General features: G+C 41.7%; 1 protein-coding gene across 2 annotated transcripts in view; it reads right to left on the minus strand.

Moving 5' to 3' along the window:
* Positions 1–25,064, minus strand: part of cpped1 (calcineurin-like phosphoesterase domain containing 1) — a 146,420-nt gene extending 121,356 nt beyond the window's left edge. For both annotated transcript variants that reach the window (XM_079334060.1, XM_079334059.1), the window contains exon 1: positions 24,897–25,064. The gene's annotated coding sequence lies outside the window, so the exon portion shown is untranslated. The remainder of the gene's footprint in view (positions 1–24,896) is intronic.
* Between the last annotated feature and the right edge of the window lie 971 nt (positions 25,065–26,035).

A 26,035-nucleotide genomic window follows, 5' to 3' on the forward strand; every position in this document is an offset into this window, starting at 1 on the left:
ATAAACAACTATTTCTAGTTGTTCCGTTTCTTTGTACTTTTTATGTGTTTCACTTTTACTTGAGTACATATCTTTACTTTCAAAGACTCGATACACCACTGCATACAACAGGAACATATATGACTATGAACTGACAGAGAGGGGAAGAAGCACGAGACACACGGGTAATAAAACACAGGTGAGACAAAGAAGACACAGGTGAGGACAATCAGAGTAGTCAAGACAGGAAGGAAACCAGCACTACAAAATAAAACAGGAAACACTGAAGACTGAACTAAGAACCACGCAAAGGATTTCAAACTGTATCACAAGTCCTTAAAACTAATTAATGGAAAAAAAGCAAAAATGATATATGATGTTTTGAAAAACTTTCAACTAACATATTATGTACCCTTGTATATTTCATTCACTATTTATTTGTCCTTAATTATTTCTTTTTTTTCTTCTCAGTTCAGACCCCCTTTATTGTTTCTTTAAGACTGTCATTTCATTTCTCTATTGTGAAATGAAGTGCTAAATATTGACAATTGTAAAATGTTTCATATTAATGTTGCAATTTCATGTAGCTTTTTTCTACGTGTGTAGATACGTTTCTTTTACAGTACGATATGTACTGTAAAAGAAACGTTTAATAAAGTATATTAAAAAAAAAAGAACCACACAAAGGAAACACCATGATCAGAGACAACAACATAATACAGGAAACACTAAACTAGGAAACACTAAAACAAGCAACAAGAATCAGAATTCAAAACTCTAAAATATAAAACATGTGTATACTGTACATACCAAAATGTATATATCCATCCAAAAGCCGATGGAAGACTGAGTCCTGGCCAAAGGGAGAGCCAACCAGAATAACCAATAACATAATGATTTTTTTTTGACAGAAAACGTTGTCTACATTTCTGATGTTCTGTCCAGTAAAGTTTTGCTCAAAGTAACCAGCTTGCCTGTGCAGCAAAGCTGAAATGACTCAGGTTCATGTTGAAGCATACAAAGGAAGCTCTGTCATCAACCTCATGGTTATTCTAATAGGTTATAACCTTCACTGTCACAGACTATCAAAAGTGCTCCTGATCTGTCTTCCACACGCTTTGATACAATAGATGTGACACAAGAAAGTTGGTTTTCATAAGCCAGGGCAGGACACACACACACACACACACACACACACACACACACGCACACGCACACGCACGCACGCACGCACGCACACGCACACACAATGATGAATCACAATGTGATGAGGATGACACCAGCGACTTCAAAGCCACCGGTGGAAATCACATTAACTTTCTGACAACATTTTTACACACCGCTGGGGTGTGCCTCATGCAGGCATGAATTAGCAAACCACAAACACACAGGTTGACAAACTTGACACACTGAAACCAAATAACAGACGAGCAAACAGACAGACCTACAAACACTCAATCTTTTTTTTTCCTCTCAGCAGAAACTCTTTTTTTTGTCTCGTCTTTTCTGTCTCCCTCTCTTGCCTTCACATACAAACACACAACCGCTCAGGTAGGGTAATTGAATGTGACAGCAAATCCTGAGAGGGTTGTTGGCGGGTTATCAGGTTAACCTGTGAAATGGAACCCTACTGACACGAGCAGGTTGGCTTTGACACCTCCAGCAGACACGGCTGAATCACTCCCGCAAAGACTGCAGGCTAAATACAGTAGCTAGCTTCCTGTTCCTCTGCGGAGGTATTTTCACTCTTTATGAATAATTCAGGATAACCACAAAGGAACAAAACGTAATCAGCACTGACATACATAACTCTGAAGATAAAATGGAGTTCGCTCACATTTTAAGACCTCTGTGACGATCACAACTGATAGCGTTGGTTAGCAAAACCAAGTTGCTAGCTAACGGTGTTGAGGTGCATAGAAAGTGAAGACACTTTTCTGAACTCTCTTTTGTCAATTATTGCTCAACTAGCAGTAGCATAAGCAAAAATGTCAACAAAACTGAAAGTAAACAGGGTTTCCCCCGCTTGTTTTGTCAGTTGTTGACAGATATCTGGCAACCCTGACTCACTTGGAAGATGGAAGCGCACACGTTGGAAATGTTCCCATTGCTTTAGTTTTGTTGTCGAGAGGAAAGATGACAAGAAACTTGTTTTCAGATATAGATTGCGTCGTGGTACTTGGACTCTTTCTACTGCAAAAAAACACAGCTTCAAACCTCCTTCAGCATTAAAAACGACAGCACAACAACGTGAAGCTGGTGAAAATAAACCCCACCAACGAATCTCCTCCTCTGAGGCCACGGAGGAAAGCTGTAGGCCACCAATGCCCCATTGTAGCCTCACCACTTAGAGCCTAGTAAGATCAGCAAACACAAGTGTTAGCATACAGTCTCAAAAGATCCTTACAGCAGGCTACACCACACACACACAGTTAAGAGAGATATACTGTATAAGGCCTTGGCAGTAGGCCGACATCCATCTCTGATGTCGCTTTGGATAAAAGCGTCTGCTTCATGAGTTGTAGAATTTTACTCAAACATCCAAGAACAATAACTTAATCAGCAACTTACTTTACGATGCACAGGTGGACCTGAAACCTAAAAAAACCCTGAAAATCAGAGGTGACAGGTAAATCAATCCCCACAGGTAGGTGCAGGAGCACATGGCATGCAATATGATGAAGGACCAAATTTGAAGGTGGCTAATATTTGTCCAGTAAGTGGTGTCTTGCTATACATCTACACACTGAAGTTCAAACCATGAAAATAGTTGGCCCTTTGAGGGATAAAAATTTAAAACTTGTAGGAATGCCCTATTCACTTGAAGCTCTTTTTCCCTCCCTGGAACAATCTCTTGGGACCGTAAGCCTTCACTTCCTTTAGTAAAGAGTAACTTTGAGGGGCAAAAAAAAAAAAAAGTGTCTTGGAGCTAGCTAATTAGCTTGGTCACAGAGGCAAAGTTTACATGTCAAAGCTGGAAAATTGTGTGTGGTTTTAAGGTTTGTGGTAAAAAAATAAATAAATAAATACAAAAGTGTTTTCCCATTTGCTTTGATTTCCACTGCATGAAAAACGAGATTATTGGCCCAGTAAACACAATTCACCACTAAGTTTGCCTGTGCTGTTCATTGTCAGGATGGCATGCACTTCAAAAGACAAACAGAAAAAAATAAATAAAACAAAAGTCCAAACAACTATAAAGTAGAAAGGAAACTTTGGAATACTAACTTGCAACCAATGTTTCACAATCTGAGTCGTGTTACAGCTTCAAATCCTGCTCATATCTCTGCTCATCTGGTCCTTTGAGATAGATAAAGCTTTAAAAAGGATAAGGGACTCTACACTGTAGAAAACAAAAGAAACGCTTGTTTAAAAAGCTATGCAACATAGTGCAATTACACATTTCTCTTCATACGGCAAAATATCATAACAGTTAAAATGGGATTGCAGTTGCTGTCAATTTGTGGTGTGTGATGAGGATCTCCAGCTCCTGGCACTTGTCTGAGTCGGAGTCGCCTGCCACCACGCTCAATTTATTGACAGCTCAGGAATTAACAATGCACCCATAACCAATCATCCAACGATGCTCCTTCCAACTGCTAAAATCTATCTGCGAGTGTGCAGCAGTTCAACTGACACCAACTGAGCACATGCATGATGAAATGCGGTGAAATCACATGGGTGCGATGTGTTGTTGCTGTCAGCCACTTCTCCCTGACAAAGAGGGAGTTTCAACTTAGTGAGGGACAAAAACATCAGTCACTGGTCTTCAGTCTCTGGTGGCAGCTTTGATCTGCAGCATAAAGTTGACTTTGAGGCTCTCTGCATGGGACCAGCACTGGATAACACAATGATGACATGAAAATGTAATGATATGGAGATCATGAGGAGGACGAGATGGCGGATCAGAAGAAGATAAATGTGCTGATACTGATGGTGATTATGATGAGGATACGGATGAAGAGATGTGAGCTTTTGATCATGATGTAAGCAAAATGATGATGGCTTCCCAATGACATCGCCTGCAAGGTTGTTTTTGCTTGATGACATTTCAGAGCCATCAGACTGATGCATCAAATTGGTACAAATATTAAATGGTACAGAGAGCATGAACACCAACAACAGCTTCCAACACCGCCAAGTCAAAACCTGTTGAATATACAATATTTACACCTCTCCCAAAACCTTAACCAGTCAGGATGTGTTGCAAGTCGTATCATATGCACGCAAAATGGCAATTTGGCGTATGCATGGCACGTCATTTGAAGGTGTAATGTTGTGTTATTTGTACGCAGATTGACGAGACCAGGTAGGATTGTGCTACACATACCCATAATCCATTATCACAAATCAAAGCATGAATTGTGTATCTGTGAAGTTAGCCCGCGCTTTTACGGTTCGTGATCGTCTTTGCCTGGAGCTGCGAAACTTAAATAACAAAAACAAAAGTTTTGTCTTGAATAAATCTCCCCTCTGAATTGTTAAAGCTCTCTCCATGTGCACACCAAGGGGAGTTGAAGGTATTAGAGGGTGGATCACAGGTGTTTCAGGGATAGATACGGCCCTTTAACACAGTTATGCACTTCACACACACTCGCACTTCACACACACACAAACATTCATCTGTAGCCAAGGGCAACAGCTGGATCCAATCCCATTTCAGCAGCTAGCGGTGGCTTTGGAGGCTCGTGTTGCGTTTGCATATGCAAATGTAAGCACAAACACTCACATTGCTGCAATGAATTCTATCAGTGATCTGCATCAACAGTAACTCAGAGATATGTAGCCACTCTGCACGCAGCTCTATGTAAATACGCTCACGACCCCGTCTGCAGCAGACTATTTCAAATTGTAGGTCTATTGTTTGTTTTTGATACTGCAATTTGCCACGATGATGATATCTAGCTATGGGACAAATATCTGTTATTATGGTGTGTGTGTGTGTGTGTGTGTGTGGGTATGGGGGGGGGGGGGGTATGTGTATTGATGTCCCTTTGTTTGTATAGATTTCTGTGCTTTGTGACAAAGATCTGCGTTGTGACTCTCTGTCTGCTGTATGAATTCCAAAATGTGACAACAACAACAACAATCATATAAAAAGTTCCTGGGAGGAGTTTTTAGCTTGTTATTAAACAAATTGATATTAAAAGTTATGATTTTTAAAAAAAGGCAAACGAGACCATTACACTAGAATATTTTCATTTCTTTTAAGTCTTTTTTAATGCTGTAGCTCCTGCTGTGGGATAGCTCAGAAAACAGAAAACTATCCTTCCTGCTCTAGAGGAAGTTTTGCACCCGATAAAGCTGCTAGACACGGTACAACAATGAGAACGATGACGCCATTAAAGATGCGGCCTGACACACCAAGCAGACAGCAAAGAACATGTGGCGACGAAGGCCGCCTGTGGAGTCTGCGCATGTCACCTTTGGTCTTGGCTAATACAAACCGCGAAGGCTACAGCCGATGGCTAACCACAACATACGTTCTGCACATATGGAGAGGAAATGAAAACTCTGCCTCTTTTTTTCTCTTCTGTACTTCATCCGTCAAAGTCGACCTCCGTCTCTATGCATTAGCTCTTGTATCAAACAGTAATAAGACAGAGTAACTGGGTGAAGCCAAAAAGCCATCCACATTTCTCACTTAAAAAACGCAGCCCACTGCTAAATTGACATTAGATTAGATCAGTTAAGCAATACTTGATTTTCCTCAGCAGGAAATCTGCCTTGGGCAAAAGTGCAGTGAATGTTGTAACATAATGTAGTAAGGCAACCGATGCCATCTGTGGACATGTGAGGGACACTATTCTTCCTGTTGAAAGTTGTGGTACTTTAATAATTGACTTTAAAGCTATTATTTTTAGGTGGAAATGTTCTGTCGCTTTAATTTCCTTTAAAAAAAACACACACACACACACACACACACACACACACACACACACACACACACACACACACACACACACACACACACACACACACACACACACACACACACACACACACACACACACACACACACACACACACACACACACACACACACACACACACACACACACACACACACACACACACACACACACACACACACACACAATTTCAGAGTTATTCTTCTCTTCTTTGAAATAATCTCCTCAGTTTATTAGTCAATATAAAAACATGTTTCGCTTCCTCACCATCAGGAGACACATTCATGTTGCCTTTGTGCACAGGAACCATGATCCTGCTCAAAAGGCAACATGTATCTTACGGCTTAGTCGTCCAAAACAAGAAGGCCCTAATAATGTTGGATTATTGCAGAGATAGGTCTATTCCCTGCAGGAGGCTCACATGGGAGTATATAACTTTATGTAATAGACACATATAGACAAACACAGCAGCCTGCCTTGATGCCAATCTCTCTGCTATGGCTTTGATGTGCGTGCAAAAGCAGCTCTCCCGTAGGATGCTGAGCGCTCGCTCCGGTGTGGATTGGCATTACTGGCATTATTACACACAGAATTATTATTTAGATTTCCTCAGAGGCAAAGGGAAGCGGAGAAAGTCAGAGGGTGCATATATGAGGTGGAAGAGCTTGGTGATTGTGCATCTATAAAGTGTGTGCTCATGTACTTTGTATGTGTTGGAATGTATTCACAGGCATATGGTAACATGTATGGTTTGTTAGAAGTAGCAGCATTCAAATGGCTGTAGGCCAGGCATCAGGGGACACAACACGCCCGTACATACACAAACAATGAAAATGACTGCAGACGAGGGAGCAGCTAGGAAAGGAACATGAAGCTGTACAAAGACCAGTATGTCATGCAAGGGCTCTGATGCAATGTGCTGCATGAAGGGGAAGAAGATTCAAGACAGTTGTTCAGGTCATCAAGGATGACACACTTGAAAACATCAAATGAGTCTCTTCATCAGCCAAGATGAACTTCAGTGAAGTCCCTCATTGATCAGGGACACCTAATCCCAACCGCCACACTCACAGACCCATGAACAAGCTGCTCTTGCTGTAAGAGCGAGTGCTCAGTGCTCACAATTATCAAGTTCACGAGGACTCTGATTCAGACTTAACATCAAATAACCCATAACTTTCCTGTGTGACTTACCCAGAGTTCATTGGAAACTTGGTCACATCCAGCCTCCTATTGAATGTAAAAATGTCCAATAACTTAAAAAAAAAATAAAAGTTGGCACGTGATGGAACAAAAAGCAAATACATTTAAAGTAGTCCTTCACTTAGCTCATTTGTAGAGTTAATTTTATGTTTATCATTCAAAGAGGAATAGCATTCATGGTTTTTCTGACCTTTGACAGTTAGCTTGAATATGAAAACAATGTAATCAAAGGAGCACACATGCACACTTATGACATATTTTGTCTTCAGTTAACAAATTGTTTCATGATATCGCGTCCCATTGGAAAAATGAAGCCAATGGGAAAGTGTAAAAAACTACAGTTCCACAAGTGGCCACTTCAGGCCAGTTTCAGAAGACCCCATACATACCCCACACTAAAAGGTCCGGTTTTTTGAATATAGACTGAACCACTGGAGAACTTATTTTAATATCAAATTTAAAAGTCCAACAGTGAAAATGTCATCCCAAAGTGCAGGTATTAGTGAAGAGGACGATAAAGATAATGTCACATGAGGAAATGCTGGAGTCGGAGCCGCCTACAAGCAATGCATCCTGGTCTATGAAGGCTAAGTGAGCAGGGGGATTTGGCTTTACCTTTCAAAAAAGCAGGTACTGAAAAAGTAAAAGCTTTAATTTCATTCACGAGACATCCACACAAATGTCCCTTTAAATCTCAGTCTAACATTTCAACTAACTTTATCTAACTTTTGCTCATCCTCATCAATACCAGGCTGTCATTTTTACTTTAATATAGCTGTTAAATATCGAGAGCAACATCAGACAGATGGACTTTTTGTACTGCGAGTCCTCAAACAAACAGCTGTGCTGGTCGATCAATCAGATGTTATTAAGCTGAAAACGCATCTGTGTATTTATTCCTAATGTCGCTCCAATCTTAAAACTACATAGTAGAGTGTTGGCTATCATCTGAGCACATTTTTTACATCAATTGTTTCCCAAGTTTACACTTCATGCCAAAGGATTATGAGGAGGAGAACCTGCCTGTCTTTGTGTAATATTACACTTCTGAATGTCAAGGGGCCGCAGTTCAGGCAGTAATCTAGTTTGGTAGAAACAAAGGAAGCGCTTGGCCTGCCTGTGCTCAGTGATGAGATCTGTCACAGTGATGTATGGCTCTATAAAGAGAGAACTCATGACGCTGGAACAGATGTCTTCTGTGATGGAGCCCAGAATAAGCTTTGTGATCGGGAACTTCAAACTTCTTAACAGATTTAAACAGGACATATGCTTTTTTTTTTTTTTTTTTACATTAAAGTTGTTTTTAAACACAAAACAGATGTACTGCATGATTAAACTGTTCGTTTAATTAGAATAAACCTCCAGTTTTTAATGTGCGATTGGTTTTGGAGTCTTAATTACCTATCAGGTGGATATTGTGGTGCAAATGTTGGTTATATGCAAATCCTACCGACGTTAATCAGCATATGTTGCCTTTGAGCTATTTGTTAATCATATATGTGGTTTCACTGCTTTGCAAATCATCAAATTCTGTTTTTATTTACAGTTAACTCAGCATCCCAACTTTTTTGGAATCGAGGTCGCAGCACAACTTTAAAGGCCGACATCAAGTGGTGTAAAAGACAAAAAGAAGTGCAGCTGCAGGGTGTGCTGATTATACATGCAGTACTAACATACAAGGACCCTTGTGCGTTTTAGAAGTACAGTAAAGGCTAATTAAATTAGCATAGATGGAAGCTCTCAAGCATTAATTAACCCATGGTTAATTACACACGATGGAATAATTTAGATCCCTCGGCCCAATCCGCTAACACACCAAAGGGTGTCGTACCAGACCCCTGTGATCTGTGATCTTCAAATTGCACTGAGATCATAGACAGAAAAATACTGATGGCTGCTTGGTTGAAGGGCACTAAATATCTTCTTTTTTTTTTTAAACTTCATCTGGATTCAGTTCATCTAGAAAATGAATGAATCTATTTGGACTTGGCTCACTAAGCAGAGAAACGGAGAAAAATGGTGTTCGGAATTAAATTATGTTTATGTCAGATTGGCTTATAGTTTACATTTTGTGTGGACAAGTGTCAGATTGTGTGTGTGTGTGAGTGTGTGTGTGTGTGTGTGTGAGTGTGAGAGAGTGTGAGAGAGAGAGAGAGAAACGTCAAAAACATTTGTTGCAATCCTCTACCATCAGTGATTAATTCTGCACTGACAGAAACAACTGAGCAGACATCATCAGCTTGTCTCTAAACAAGATATCGACAACCTTCCGATCCAAATTCTCATTCCGGTCGGGACTTCCCCTGAACTGCGGTCTGGAAAGGCCAGGAGTTATTTCCATATTTATTGTGCCGCTTCAGTCCCCGATGAATAAATCAAAGGCGTTGCTAATGGCCTTCCACAGATTCCTTCATAAATCTCGGCTTTAATGCGCATCATTAAGTGCTCGCTTGTGTGTGAGGTGTCTCAAAATGCCACAAGTACTTTGCTTTCATTTACTTAACAGTTGTTTCCTAAGTCTATCAGTGCAGCACTTCCCTCTCTTTCTCACGCCGCCTTTCTCTCACTTTGTTTTTTGTCGCATCTTCTCTTTGCAGAGGCAGTCTTGGGGTCTTAATCGTGATACTCTCCCTGATTAAAAAACCCAGTGTTTTCAGCCAATTAGGATGCCCATAGGTGGGCAATTAGAGGAGTGAATCTGCAAAACAGAGCTGAAGTGGGTCAGGCGAGGCTACAGGTCGGGGACGCGCCGTCCTTAAATCTGAGACACTGCTTCGACATCCGGTCCAACTTCACAGTAACACTCATTAACAGAACTCCTTTTAAAAACAACAAAATAAGATGCAAGATCTAAACTTTAATCATGAGGGCCACTAAGTATAGCTCAAGGACGACACCTACAGTATCATTCCCTTTCTTTTCCTACTTCCTTTACCATCTCATTAGTTAGTCAAGGGCTGTATTGACATCAGGCTCAGCATGGTGGATGCTGTTTTATGAGTCGCTTGGATTATCTATATGGGTGCATGTATTATTTTCTTATATGCAGCACTTTAAACAGACAAATAAAATGTACTCTCAGCTATTTCAGACTGGTGTCGAGGAAATGATTGAGACTTGACTCGGATGGCTCGTGTTGATGAAAGTTTGAACATCAGATGAATACTGCAGGAGACACGTGTGCTTCAGTGTCATGCTCAAACACAACAGCTGGACTCGTCCAAAGGCTCTGCGTGTATTGGAAAAGATATTATCATTATCAGGGTCGTGCCACATTGACCCACCTGGAATAATCTATGATGTCTAGAAGCTTGGAGTGAACAAACATCCCTGCAGAGATCAGGAAGAGCTGTTGACACTTTCCAACCTGTCCTTGGTTTCTCGAAAAAGCTGAAGTGTATCAGGTCTGACTGACTTCAGCAACAGGGAATTAATTTAAAATCAAGTAATTACAAATATTCCATCGGGACATTCTTGAGCGACAGTTATGACTAAAGGTGAAGTTCATGAGTCAGTGACGTCAAAACGAAGGCGCATATAAGATGCACAAGAGCGCTTCCAGAAGGGACGAACTGCATGAGGACGAGCTGGACAAGGGGCAACAAATGCTGCTCTCAGGGTGTGCAATGAAAATATGAGCACTGTGAGAGAAGAAGAAGATGGAGCCAAAAGTCAAGACTGGATGTTGTATTGCTGATCTAGTGACGGGCTGAGCAGCAGACCAAAGCAATATCTTGATCTTGGGGGCAAGAGACTGACAGCATGGACGCAAGGAGGAAGGCAAGTAGTTGGTAGGTTTCTGTTTGAAATGGAAAGAGGCCAGGAAAAGGGCTGAATGGTTGGTAATTGGGCTGGCCAAGGATGGCAGCAGCATTGTTGTGTGTGTTTGAAATAGGAGTCTGCTCTTTGCATTGTAGAGGACTGAAAGGGGGTATGAGGTGCTGAATTTACCCAGCCAAGGTTCTCCTCATGCCATCTCTTCCTCTTTCCCTCCCTTCCTGTCTCCTCTTTCTCCCAGAAGCTTTATCATTTCCAAACACACACACACACACACACACACACTGTCGCAGTGTGTAACCGTCATCATGTCTGTGTGTTCAAGGCACATAATGGAACATCTGCGTGAATAGGGATGTTTTCAGTACCACATAAAAATAGTGGGACTAAATGGGAGCTCCGCTTTGTGAAGCTGAATTAATCATTTTAATATCAGAAAATGGAATCCTAATGTTAAGCTCTGGGAGAGGATACCCAGCTTGTGGTCTGGCTGAGGGAGAGAATAACACATTGCAGACATGGAAATCATCCCTTTCCTCCTCTCTTCATCCCCCTCCATCAGCAGCACAAAGAGAGAGAAACTGTGCATGCAGAGACAGACCCTCAACTTCCCTTTTAAATAATTCAAGAACTGGACAAAAAAAAAAAAAAAAAAATAAGTTTGTTGGAGACAGAAACTCCTGGCAAGAATGTATTTCGAAAGTCTCCTGCAGGGAGCCGTCGTGCCAGCGCAGGTAAGAACGGAGAGGATTCTCTGGAGAGATTTGAGCTCAGTGTGGCTGGAGACGGACGGTATAACTTCAGCCAGCGAGCATCTGCTGCTTTGTGATCTATCGAAAGAATCCGCTCTTCAGAGGATGGAAATGTAAACTAAAAATCACTGCCATCCAGTGAAGAATATAACGTTTTACCTCAACTCGGCGTATTTCTGGCTACTCGTACCCACGCAGTCTCATGAGTATTCTGATTTATTCAACAAGATTTAATTAAGCAAAGTCATAATCCCATGAAGCTGAAACTCAACGGTGAAGCCAATAAAGTTGGAAGAAATTCTTTTTTTTGTGTGGATATTTTGCTTAAGATTGGTTGGAAGCCCAGACTCTGGAAAATTTGTTTTGTTAATTTTACAAAGTAAAGTCCCCTTCCTATAAACATTCAATGAAGTTAATCGTGTCCTAAACCTATTTATTTCCTGAACCTATTTACTTCAGATGGCTTTTAATACCCAGTAGTATGGTGACACTTCACATCTTATTTTATGACTTTTATTCAACTTTTTTATTGGATTTTTTTTTCTTACACTTGTTGTAAAGCACTTTGGTTCGCTGAAAGGATTCTTGTAAAGGGCTGTATAAATAAAGTACATTTACATTTACAGCGTCTTTGTATCAGAGCTTTGAGAAAAAGAAAAAAAAAGGTTCACCCAGGGGAGATAGTTAACCTTTAGCAGATGAGACAGTCCATTCATCAAACCTCTAATATCCCATTAAAGGTGATAGTAGCAAACGTTGGAGTGTTTGCATAACTTGGGTCACTCTGAACAGCAAACCTGACGGTGTTCATTTGGCCGTCTGTAAATCAACAGAACCAGTGTTTATATAAAGTCAGTTAATTTGAACAGCTGCCTCCGAACCATATCGGCTCTATGAGTGGACACACAGCCCACTCCACTGCAAACACTCTCCACAAAGATCACACTGTTCAGGAACAAACGTCACTTAGCTAACAACACGTGTCATTTTGCTCAACCTTGGGCTGTAAAGGCATTAAAGGCATTACATGTGAAAGCCAATCATGATGGATTATTGAAAAATGTCCCTTTCAAAGTTGGAAAGCTCTTCCTGGTCTTTTCTTTACTTTTAAATTAAAGGGATACTTCAACCATTTGCATGAAGCTTTGATCATTAGAAACATGGTAGTAGTGTTGAATGGTCGTGAATCCAGCCCTCATTTTGCCCTGAGAAGAGAAAAATATGTTTTTCTTTGCCTGGAAGTTTTCTTCATGTGATGCAATATGACGCTTTTTGCATCACATGAAGAAAACTTTCACGGATTGTTGAGTCTGATGTTTTCAGGTACACAAATAACTAGACATACTAGAAATTTCCTGATCTTAAGATTTGTTTGTGTTTTACTGTTTTGTAAGTTTCACTGGTCGGGTATTTGGTGCAAACACTTGAGAGATCAATTTGAGAAGTGCAGTGCTGAGAAAATTAGCATTCATGTAAAAAATAAACATTGCACAAAAAGTAAGGAAATGTCTGCTAATAAATCTTATACGGTTGGAAAGCCTGTTTATTTCCCTTCTGGTAAATGCTGCCACATTTTTAAGGAACATGCATGTTGTGGGATTAGCAGCAGAGCTGAGTATGAACCCATGAAAAACTTTCTCCACCAATGCCAAACATCAAGTGTGCTTCTTCCCATAAAGGAACCACAGTAAACATGTCCAATACAGTTACCCAGTGTGTTTGGGTCAGACCACCGACAAACAAACAGCATCTTTAACTTGTCACATGATGACTTACTGAACTCTCCTGATCATAATAATCCAGTAGAAAAAAAATCCTGTGAAAGATTTAATCCAAACACATTACATCTATAAAGATCCACGACCCAATAACTCCTGATGCAGGAGTTTAACCGGCAACCCGCACCTCTCCAGCTGCCAGACCACTTTTCGAGTACTGCTGTGGCGCCCCTTGAGCAAGACGCCAGCTCAGTGGTGGCACCACACTCTGATATGTCCCCATTAATGCATGTCCACAGGTCCTGCTTGTGCATGTGTGGGATTCAGGACTGTGTGAGAAAAACGTCTCGACAATAACAGAGTGCAAACCAGAATTCCTCCTCAGGGATTAATAAAGCATATAAAAAAAATTAATCTAAAAAAAATCATCCTCTCTGGCAGCTCCATTAAGACTGAGGCATCGTCGTCTAGACCTTCCTAGTCTGCCTCGGCCTGTCTGCCTTTTCTGATGAGTCTTTAACCTGAACGCTGTTTGTAAAGTTTTAACTTCTTTCCAATTTTTTTTTTACATTTTAAATCATGCATTTGTTTTCATCCCACTTTAAGTTTCCCATAAAGTACAGAACTCAAACTGGGTTGCTTGTTCCTTTCTTCAACATCTCTTCATAGCTTGTTGTGAGATAAAAATCTCAATTCTCAGCGGATCCTTCACAAACAAACATCTCATAAAAAGCGCTTTGGGAGCCACTTTCAGCTAAGATTTGACATTTACAAGAGGTGACTGGGGAACTGCCGTCTGTAGCAGCTTTAAATGAGATGAGAACATTTTGAATCCAATTAAGAAAAGTCAACAGAGGATCTCCTTCATGTGTCGAGTTCGTCACAGCTCATTCAATTCCATCGATGGTCGCACATCACAGGGTCGTGTTTCTGCCTCGTTCAAACGCTCGCTTACAAGCAACAAGGGAAGAATGGATTTGACCTCACAACCAATCTTACCTTCATGTGGATGATTTGATTTTACTAAAGTAGCATCCAAACTCAAGCTTGTCAACAACAAAGTATATATTATTATTATTCTTTACACTTTTAAATAACTGATGACATGTCGTTACAGCATGTAACCGACAATGAGAGCCTTTGTTTGAAGGAGGTTGCCTCTCCGTTATGACGGCCAATTGCACGCAACTCTGCAGACGACATTCGTTATAGCCAATGGATTTTATCAAAACGTGGATGAGCTGCTTCTATCAATGCTTTAGGGCAGATTTTGTCACGCTCATTCAGAACACCTGCACCTCGTGCAGTTCTGAAAACTGTTGTTTGCACATCATGTTATGAGGTCCCAAGACGTTTCAATCAGTTTTGGAAAACCGCGAAGATTTCTGATTTGAGGATCTACTGTAGCATAGACGCGGCATCACGAGCAATCATTTGGAGGTTTGTCTCTCAAAATGAACTATACACTAAAGCTCAAACTTACATAACCTCTTTGCTCTGATTGGCTGCTGCTAAATACACGAACATTCACCACAAGTTGCTTATTTCATCTGTTAGATATTTTTTGCTCGGCTGGCAGGTTTTTTGAATCCATCGTAATGTCTTGCCTTCTCAATTCCCATCACACCTTACCTCCTTCCCCTGCTGCTTCTAATTCTTCACACTTATGTCGTCTGTGTTTCTCATCCCTCTTTTATTTGCCTCTGCATCTCCATCCCTCCATGCTATCTTCTCTCATTTTTTCTCTCTTCTCTGTTTTCCCAAAGCTGTTAGAAGTGGCAGGAGGTCACATCAGCCCAGAGCCAAGTCATGCTGTTCCAGGCTCCTCCATGCCCGGCAAACTGTTCTGCTCTGTTTGGCACCACTGACTCGGCTGGAGTCTTACAACAGCCCCATCTTCAAATCCTTGCCATCCCTTTTTATGCTTCTCCACCCCTTCCTCAATCTCACAACAATCGAACTCCATGCCAGTCACTGAACTGCCATTAGCTTAATTGTCACAGTGCCTGGCTCTTTTCTTACTGCCAAGTGTGGAACCGGACCCCCTGAATACCAAACGTGGTCCTCATCCAAAAAGGGAGACATCCTCCTGCACCTGGCTAAAGGCAAACACTGCGCCCAGCCAATACATCCCAATTATCTGAGCGACCCTGACTTCCCATCAGGGCCACTAAACAGTCCCACACCCCTTCTTTTATATAATGAATAGCTAAACTCCACAGTCCAGAGCACCTGTGAATACCTGTCGAGTAACTTAGCAGCATCAGGATATGATTGGAATCATGGGGAAACAAGATGTGCTGTTCTTGTCAGTGAACTACAGATGTAGACATCAACAGGTAGCCAGAGGACAGATCTCTGAATCTGCTGGAAATCATGACTCACAACACGGAGTACAATTATTGCTTATTCCAGTGGAGTTTGTCCATCACGAGAATAAAGCAAACAACAAAGCCACACCATTTTGTCTGAGATTAGTTTGAAATATTCATCCTGGGAAAAAAACAACACCAACCCAAAGGTGACATTAAACAAAAAAGGACGCTGAGTGGACAGCTGCTGCTTCCAACCAATCAATTAATCTTAATCAATTAAGATTTAGTCATGCTCTTAATTGTGCACAATTTTTAACTTAGATATTATTTAAATAGATTATTAAAAAAATTATGAAATACGCCCATATCATATTTTGTAAACATTTTTACATACATTTTGATCAGACAGGATTTGATTGGCTCTCACTGTCAGGCTGCTCTCATGTTTGGATTGTTGGGGCCATTCGGGGGTCAGCTGGAAGAGAACTGAGCCCGGCTCTGTTGAAGGTGGAAGTGGTGTTTGGACCTTCCAGACACAAAGGTCCATGTGGGTGGGAGGGTGCTGGTGGGCATTGATCCCAAAAAAAAAAAAAAAAAAAAAAAAAAGTTGACAAATGGAAATATTGATCTCATTAAAAGCGCTGACTCATACTGTCCAGTCATGATCGCAGTTCAACTAAAATATGGCAGTAGTGCCTGAAAGAGTCCTTGGGGGTAGTTCCTCTCGTTTAGAGTTACAAATATCTTTGACAGGATGCTGTATGTCCAACAATCACTCTATTATTAGCCATGGTTTGTTCTCCAGCAGTGATGGTAAATCTGGCTCTGCATTTGCTGGTGAAGCTGCTATGTTCACTAAAGCAGGTCTTAAGTACAGCACACCATGCTCAAAGCTATTTGCAGGTATTTCCTGCCAGCGTTTCTTTTTAAACAGGCATGTCTGCTGTTGCTCTCATTATCTCACACATTGTCAGTCACTTTGTGCAGGCACGATACGGTGGGGAAAAAGACCTGCAGTTGGGGAATTATCGAATGTCTCTGCTTTCAATGTGTCCATGAGCGTGTGCAGGTACAACCAACGTTTTAAACTGGCTCATTGCATATACACTGTATAAAACATGGCTGTAGTCTCAGTGACGCACGATAGCAGTCACAATGTGGTGAATTCTGTCTTAAACTAGCTTTCAGTTAACATGGCAACAGGCAAAGACTCGATGAAGGCCTTAAGCCTACTGGCTAACTGCTATAATGTGCCCGCCTGTCAGTCACATCAGCCACGCCCCAAAATCATGCATCACTCTTGTCCTTCTAAATCTCAAACTGGACGAGTTATAAAAAGGCGAGCGTAAAGAAGAAACTCTTATTTGCTTCATTGTTCATCACTGAAGGTTGACGCTCGGTTAGAAGCATAAAGTTTGTTTCCATGAAAACGTAAACGACCGACTTAACCAGTCGCTATGGCTGTCAAAGTGTGTTTAACCATTTTTCGACTCTTCGACTTTCGTGCCAGACACCAAGGGCAGCCGGAGAGAGGAGAGGAGGGGGAGGAGACGGTGGGAGGGCTGCCTTTGACAGGTGGATGGATGGTGACGATATCTACCTGTACGTGAACGCTTTTTCTGCACTTTGATCCAAAGAGGACCGATGACTGATTTATCAACAGATGTTATCATCAGTGGGAGATAGAGGTGACAAATGACAGCCTGGGAGGCGCTAAGTGTGTGCATGTGTTTGTGTGTGTGTGGGGGAGGGAAAGCTACATGAGTGAAAGTGAGGTGAAGTGGGAGAAGTTTCACACAGAGGGAGGGCTGGACAGGTTGATAAATGATTGAACACACAAGCATGTGCATACACTGTACTTCTACTATAAGAAGTAGAGATGTAAGTTAAGGACAGAATAGACAAATAATAAACTGTGATAACCGACAGGATGGACAGATCTGCAGAGTTTAAACATGATGCTGCTGCATCTATCGTCATGAGAAGTTCACCAAATACCAAAGACTGCCAGGCCAGCTATTTGCAGGAAGTGCAGGTCTGTTTTGAACACACTCTAGTCTGTAGACGGTTTGGCTGTTTGTACAAAGTAACACTGCAGTAACATCGAAAAGAAAAGAAGCAAAATCGCTCGGCTTAAGCTGCTGTCCTCCACAGCTTGAGGCACAGATCAGTGCTTGTGAGCATCACTAAATGCAACAAGTCAAGCTGGACACACACACACACACACCCACCCAACCCTTGTTGCTATGGAAACAGGGCCCTCAAAAGGCTCAAAGAGTTTTGAAGGATGCAAAAAAAAAAGTGCTACACAAGGGTCTGACTGGCAGTTGTATGAGAAAAGAAAAATATGAGCTTTTTTTTTTTTTACATTTTGAAGCCATGAACAAGTCATGAATAAGTTTATTTGATTTATTGTAAAGGTGTTTTGTTCACTTCGTGGCGTCTAAGTGCGTGCGTTTGCTTTTTCCGAGCGAGCACTGAATGCTTGGTATGCAGCACGGCGGTTTGGCCCACTTTGTCGCCGGAGCAGCGTATAACACATCGGACTCCACAAAAGATGTTTAAATAGACGTCTAATCCCCGACTAATTCTAACAAAATCCTTTTGTTCGTTTGCTGCGACATCAGAAGCACAGAGGGAGGCATGTACATACACACACACACACACACACACACACACACACACGTATCTTTTTCTAGGCATTCAGACAGACCATTGTTATTTAGAGAGCCCACACCAACGGCCAAACCAGCCACCCACACACTCCAATCATCCCCCGCCCACATTGCTGCCCACTGTCCAACCCACACCACCACGCACACACACACACACACACACACACACACACACACACACACACACACACACACACACAAATGTTTCCTCAAAATTATTACACTCTCGACAGGGTGGGAAAGCCTCCAAATCAGCATTTAGACATGAATCTCTGCACTGAATCCCGGTCTAATGAAATTCTTCTGTCAGTTAGCGGCTTTGTGAGGAACACTGATCCTCAAAACCATTCAATGATAAGGAGAAAATCTTGACACACGCAGAACTTTAACTCCTCCGAAGCCACGTCACGCTCCTTCTACTTGACACTTGTCGGGGGTTTTGTAGCTCTCAACATTGTGCAATTCGGATTCGCCCTCGCTTCAGCGGGCAAACAAATTAGCGAAGGAGACTTGACCCCTGTTCAAAGAGAGGGCAGCGCCGGGAAATTGGAATTCGAGACTCGGTTATGCAGCCTGCGTGAGCACCGTCCACGGAGGCGTGTCACTGATGGGCCTTTTTTCACCCTGCGTGTGGTGAGGGCATGCAATTAAAACACGCCAATGATGCTCATACATGACAAGCATGGACAAGGGTGTGTGGATTCATTTGACCCATGGATGCATGTATATACAGTATATGTATGTAAATGACTACAAAATCATTAATCACTCCATCTTTCGGTTTTATAGCTTCTATGAGTGCTGCACAAAAAGCTACTGACACAAGCTTGGCACAGTGTGTGTGTGTGTGTGTGTGTGTGTGTGTGTGTGTGTGTGTGTGTGTGTGTGTGGGGGGGGGGGGGGGGGGGGTCAGCTTTTTAAGAAGTTAAGCAAAAGAATCTCTCTACTTATTGAATTCTCTTAATTATCCCCGACACCACAAAAACAATGCCGCCATCCTCATCTGTTTGCTAGAAAATGCAATCAAGCTTTTTTTCTTAAAACCTCCCGTAATGGTTTTGTCAATATCCCTTTTTTTGCACAATCTTGTTGTGCAGCTTGTTTGCATTAGCAGGGTGCTTTTTACAATTGGCAGCAATTTTCTCATCTTTCTTTTAGCCTTTTTTTTTTTCTCAGCAGCCACTTTGTCGAAATAACACACGAGAAGTAAGGGACCGGCGGTGCTTCGTAACTAAAAGAGACAGATTTGGGCTGTTTGTTTTTTTGTGGCATATTTTGTCTTTGCTTCGGCAATAATTGAAGAGTCTAAAGGCCGAGGGACACATTGTTTCTGCATAAATGTGTGATTAAAAAATAGACAGATCAGGATCAATGATAGGTTACCTTTCCATCAGCCACCAAAGGCCGGGGGTGTTTAAAAGAGAGTATTAGTCCCCTGCACAATAGGCCTCTCTTTAGCGGCCCCCTGGGTGCTATTAGTGTAATGTACAAAGACAGACTGCATCACTTAAATGCTTCCTTACACACTCGCCGTGACTCATCTTCACAGAAGGGCAGATGATGTGGAAAAGGGTCAGGTTTGTTTGTGGACCTGCACTAATTACAGTATTTAGATGTTGGGCGTATGGGCTGTTTACTCCATAAAAAGGAGACAGATGAGCACAGCTGTGAGCCCCGTCACTTTAGATGAAGCCACGCTGTTTGGAGCTTCTCTCCCCCATCAACGTTTAAGTACAGATGAGCTGAGATTTCCCTCTTAAAACGCATCTTTTACCTCCCTGACACTGCAAGCGTTCAACTCCACCTGCTCCTCCCACCACTAAAGCAGTTAATTCAATAAACAAACTGTTTGTTCCTCTTCTCATCAGTATCTATCTTCCTGATGGAGTCTGACTGCACTGATTGTTTCCTGCTGTTTTCTGGGCTCTTCTTTTCCCCAGGTTTAGGCGTGATTATACGCTTGCTAAATTGGAATTTGTATTAGGAAGGAAGAGGTTGCCAGCTCAAGAAGAACGCATCACTTTCTTACTGATGGCAAAATAAAAGACTACACACTATATCAAATGGCCTCATTTAAAAAGGGGGAGAAAAGGTCAAGACAACCCGAAAACTTTGGTCAAAGTTTGTGATTTAGTCTGCAAACTGGGGAGTGGACCTGTTACGATTTATATGCCAGTCCATCATTTAGAACTCGTTCAAAACTGTTTTTATTCCAACAATTGCGTCTACTGTCACTTTAAATGTTAGCAGTCTGTTAAACGGCTGTATCAATGGTCGCATGTATGACAATACTCTACCAGTCTATTAATCTGGTTGTGAAAAATGATCAAATTGTTGCCACTTCACAACTTTTATCAGCCTTTTCCCCTTTGCGTAACACAAGACAGCACACTTTATGACCTTCTCCAAAGTCCCGTTGTGGTCGTCTAAAGGTCGGTAAGGTACCAACCTACTAAAGGCCATAATCTGGGCCAAATTAAGGCAGTAACATGGCCCTGGGCAGCAACTTTCAAGGGCCCCTCTGAAAATCAGCCGTCCACCAATCCCAGCAACACCAAAGCCCAAACTACCACAGAGTCTGAGAAGGTGTGTGATGGCTTACTGTCGCACCAGCAGAGTGAGAGCAGGCTGAATCAGTTTTTGCTCGTGCTCTTTCTGCCTCCCTGCGCTGGTTGCTCTGGTGGTTAATCCCGCCTGGACCAGAACTGTCTTTAAACATCATAGGTGAGTTTCTGATGACTCAATATAAAAGGTGAGACAAACTAGCTATTTAGCTTAGCATAGCATAAAGACAACAGGGGGATACAGATAGGTTTAGTCTGAGGCTAAAACACCTCTAAAAGCTAGCGACTTAGAAGGCCTTTGCATTTCGTTTCTTAGTACGAATCTGAATTAAATTCTGAACACTCAGAAAAGTTCATTATAGTGATGAGCTTTAAACAGGGCGAACAACATTATGTAAAACTTAAACTGAAATTAAATGAATTGGAACAGAAACTCACTAAATTGAAAAGGTTGGCTTTTTTAAAAACTGTTTCAGGCTTAACGCTGTGAAATACAAATGAGTTTGCCCTCTCTGTGATTTTCCAATGACTAATGAATCAAACAAAAAAGGGAAAGAACAAAAAAAAAAAAAGATGACAAACTTTGATAAAACTTTCTGGCCCCTACATCTTCTGACTGCGGGTTAACAAGCTCGCTGAGAATACATGAGCACATCTGATGAGCTCTATTGTCGATTTGCTGCATGATTTCAGTTTCTTTCCCAGAGTCACAGTCTGTCCTCACCCCTCCATTACAGCATGTAACATCATGAACGAGCTGATTCCTCTCCTCCCTCCCTTCACTCCCACTTTCTCTACCCCCACTTAAAAAAAAAAAAAAAAACACTCATCAAGGTCTGAGTCAATGTGAGCCTGTGAGAAATTAAATTCCCCTTAATTAGGCCAGCAGATTTGCCTGCTTTATCCCTCTGCCTCCCAAACCTCCTCTCATCCAGACAAATTTCTAATTAATCGCTGCATGCTGCTGTTGACTATACTTCAGAGGCCGGACCGGGATGAATGGCAGAGGGATTCTCAAGCTTCTTCACTCTAGAAATACTGTAGAGAAAAAAAAAAAAGGCTATCATAATCACAGCTCCCTATATGTGCGTCTGTGTGGATCTTCTTTCAGGTGTTCAGTTCGTACATCAAAAGAAAAATCGGCTCCCGGCTGTAATTGAGGATGATGTATAGTTCTGTGGCTTGTGGGAAGACTTGTTCATGTTGCATGAACGTTGCTTTCCTGTCTGCGCGGTGTGTGAGATGTGTGCGTTCAGAAAAGTGGGCATAATCGAATCCGTAATCAGCAGATTTCTTTAGTTAAATACGGTGATGTTTCAAGCTGCATCTCCAAGCTAGTGAGTGAGGATGGAGCTCCCATATTCAGTAAGGTGTGTGATGTTAGTGAGCTGGTTGCTCTGTGAAAGGATGAGAGGGACTCGCCTCAACGTAAGCATTCGGATGAAAACAATCAGCTCGAGCAGCACTGCTCATAAATCTCAATTATGATGGTGAGCAATAAAATGGATGTTAACACTCCTGTGAAACATCTGTTGGCCTGTCAGTTTATCACCTGTTGCTTCTCCTCTGCAAACCTTTGATGGTAGCCAAGTGGAGGGTTAGCACCATGAACAGATAAAAGGTTCTTTATGCAGATCTGTCATCTCTTTCGCTTGCTTGAAAATATCTGTCTGAAAATATGTTTACATACATTTGGATTAAGTTTGAATGAAACCTGACTCATGACTGCAGAGTCAATTTATATTTACATAGTATTGGTAAAAGAAAAAAAAGAAAAGAAAAAGCAGCTGAGCGGCTGAGTCAGAGTCCAGTTTTGGAGCCAGCTGAGAATTTGTGGCGAGACTTGAAAAGGCTTTTTTTTAAATTTCATACTGACGGAGCTTCATATGTTTTACACAAGAATTGAGGCAAGACACAGACATGAGGTATTTTGTTCAATTTATATTTTGATTATTTTCTTCACTGCTCAACAATTTTCTAAAGTATTTCATCTACTGTACTATTATTCATTGGACAAACAAATATGAATGCCACAAAGTGTTTTTCTAAGAGCAACTATCCTCACTAATGCTCTACAGATTCACAATAATCTTTGATCTACAAGCAATCCACATGTGAACCAATCCCTGCCCCACAAATAAACTCTTCTGTGCCGTAATTGTCATGCAGGAGCGTCGAGCAGATGTAATGCATATGAATCACTATCTCTCCGCCAGTATCCCCGCTCTGCGCATACAGTCACCCGCTGTTTACCCCCGCGCTGCTACCGTCCCACTAAACCCCAGTTAGAGGGATGTCGAGAGAATCCATTTCAGACTCTCAGCTGGTCTGAAGCAATCAGTGAAATGTGATTCTTCTCGGTGCTGGCTTTACATATTCAATCATTCTCTCTCCTTTTCAGATAAACATAGTTTCCCGAGCTGGCCAGCTGCTGCGGCCGCACACTGGGGCTCTGCTGGAGTGAGTCGAGGACGATGCAGAGAGAGACTCTGATGCTGATGTTGCTGCATTGGTTGAGCACTGTGTGGGTGTAGTTCCCCGTTAGGAGGGGGGGGGGGGGGGGGTTGGATGATCGAGCGTAGATATTCCTCTCCAATATTGATCCAATATCAATTTGATAAGCAGCCAGTAATGGAGTCAATCTGATAGCAGTGCTTGACTTCAAAAACAAAAATCAGTATACAAGGGATGCATGTATGAGCTGAAAAATCTATTCAACATGATCACCCTCGTGGGAACAGAAAAAAACCCAGTGTTATTTAAATTTATTTCAGGCCTGTGTTGCCAATCAAATGTTGTGTCTGAGATTTATTCCAGCTGGCTCAACCGGCCAGTTCTGTACTGTAGCTCCAGTTGGCGTTCATCATCCTGCTCTACTACCTCGATGTAAACCAGCACGTAGCAGATGGGCAGTGTTAAGATTTTTTTTTTTTTTTAACTGGCTAAGTTACAGACTGATTTAATGTTTCATAGATGTAGTGTTTTGACAGTCAGAACTAAGACACAACATGAATAAATAAATATGAGAATAATCAAACAACACTGTATGAAGACGATCTGTTAGCGTTCTATGAGGTTAAATAACCAGACTCACTCTACTACCTGCAACATACAGGACAGGTCAGGACACGTCCCCTCATAACAGAAAGTGGTCTAAGTACCAACACAAAAGCCACTAAAGATATTTACCTCTGTGGACGGGCTCTTTTACACGTTAACAGAGTCTGACTTAAAACACATGTAGTATAGAAGCCCATGACCAAAAACAGAACGCTCGCTATCATCACAGTAAATTAAAAAGATCTTAAATGTAGGAGTGACTGTTATCTTTTTGACCCAGTACACTGACTATTGATAAGATTATCAAACAGCCTCACTTAAAAAACTGTCACTGTAATGTGATGCTGCTTCCTTTCATCAGCTTAAACACCTTTTACGATCAAGTAAGTTTGTTTTGGAAAGTAAAAAAAACCCTCTGTGGATAATTCTGCTCCTGTTAAAAACCTGGAACAACAAATGGTAACTAAATAACTAATCCAATAACCCCCAGCAACAAACAAGTTCAGCTAGCAGACATGGCAGTTAAGCTAGTAAGCTAACTCCTCTGGATATACGTCTGCTGAAATGTTAAATGAAGCATGCTTCATTGAGATAAGGTCAGTCCAACATTACATGTGCTGCCACAGCTGATCGGTTTGCTATCAATATGAATAATGACGACCAGTTTGTCTTTTCTGCTCAGGGGTCCATGTGGCTGCCTCAGTCCGGTGGCAGTACAGACAACTTTAAAATGATTTCTTTGGCTTTGATAACTGTTGGAAATATTTGAAGTGTTGTATTTTAATTCTATGTATTCTTCCTTTCAGCTCAGGAATGTGAACATGAACCTGCAAGGAGAACCAGAGACTGTGCAGGCACAGACACCTGCAGATCAGTTGAAACAAATCGTGCTTGATTTTTGATTGTTTTGTTTTTGTTTTGTTTTCAGAGCGTTGGCTTACCTTTCCAATAATCGTGTCACGGGTGCGTTGAAAAACAAGGGAGGAGGACCCGATTGCAGATTAAGAAAAAGGCAAACTAAAAGCCACTTAAATAATAAATCCAGAATGTCCCAAAAAAAGAGCCACGAGGAAACTCAAGGCCCAGGAAAACATGACCGGACATCCAACACCACAAACGACAAGGAACTGAAACAGAAGGGAAGAAATACACACAGGGGTAATCAACACAGGTGAGGACAATCAGGTAATCAGGACAGGAGGGAAACAGAGAGGCAGGAATCAAGAAGGATAACTACAAACTAAATCCTGAAACACTAAAGACCAAACTAGGGAACATGAACACACAGGGAAAAACAACCGGAGGGAAAATAAGAACTAAAACAAGATAAGACATCCAAACTCTGAAATACAAAACTAAACAAGACAACATCCATGACAAATCGGTTAAACTGAATTTAAATGTGCGTTTAATCAACTTTGAAATGTGTCGTCCAGAAACATCCCTCATGTACACTTTGTGTCCTGTTTGGTGCAGATGTATTACTGCTCCGATGCACTCTCACACACTTCTTCTTACACACACACACACTCTAAGCAGTGTGATTATCACATCTGTCAGAGGTTGAAAGAATTCCTCTGAGTGTCTAGAAAGCCGACCATCTTCACACATCTTCAAATGTATGGAAATGTATTCATTTTTTTCTCGAGGGGCCGTCACAATCGCCGTTTGACCGTGAAGCTCCTGCAGCTAACCCCGCTCATTCATGTGCATGTGTGTCACGCTGGAGCCTCAATACAGATGCTGCAATTTATGCAGTCTGCACACACTGTATGACGCCTCAGGCATCGTTCCATGTGACAGACTTCAGGTGTTCTTCAGCTGGGAGGCCCTTGGGCTTCACGCCGTTGAGCGAATCAACCTCCCTGGAGGATCGACGGGCGTCCCAGAGCAAAACCGTTTACGGAGGACATTTATTGAAAGTATTTAAAGTGGAGGTTGGAGGTTGGTTTGCTCAAATACAGAATCTGTTTTACTTTCATTTTGTCTCTATGTCTTCAAAGAGAGGCAGGTGTTGCCATGGTGACGTGAAAAGGAATGAAAGGGCCTTGTTGCCATGGGGTTCGAGGTGTATATCGAG

This window comes from Symphodus melops (genome assembly GCF_947650265.1).
Source record: "Symphodus melops genome assembly, chromosome: 21".
NCBI lineage: Eukaryota > Metazoa > Chordata > Actinopteri > Labriformes > Labridae > Symphodus > Symphodus melops.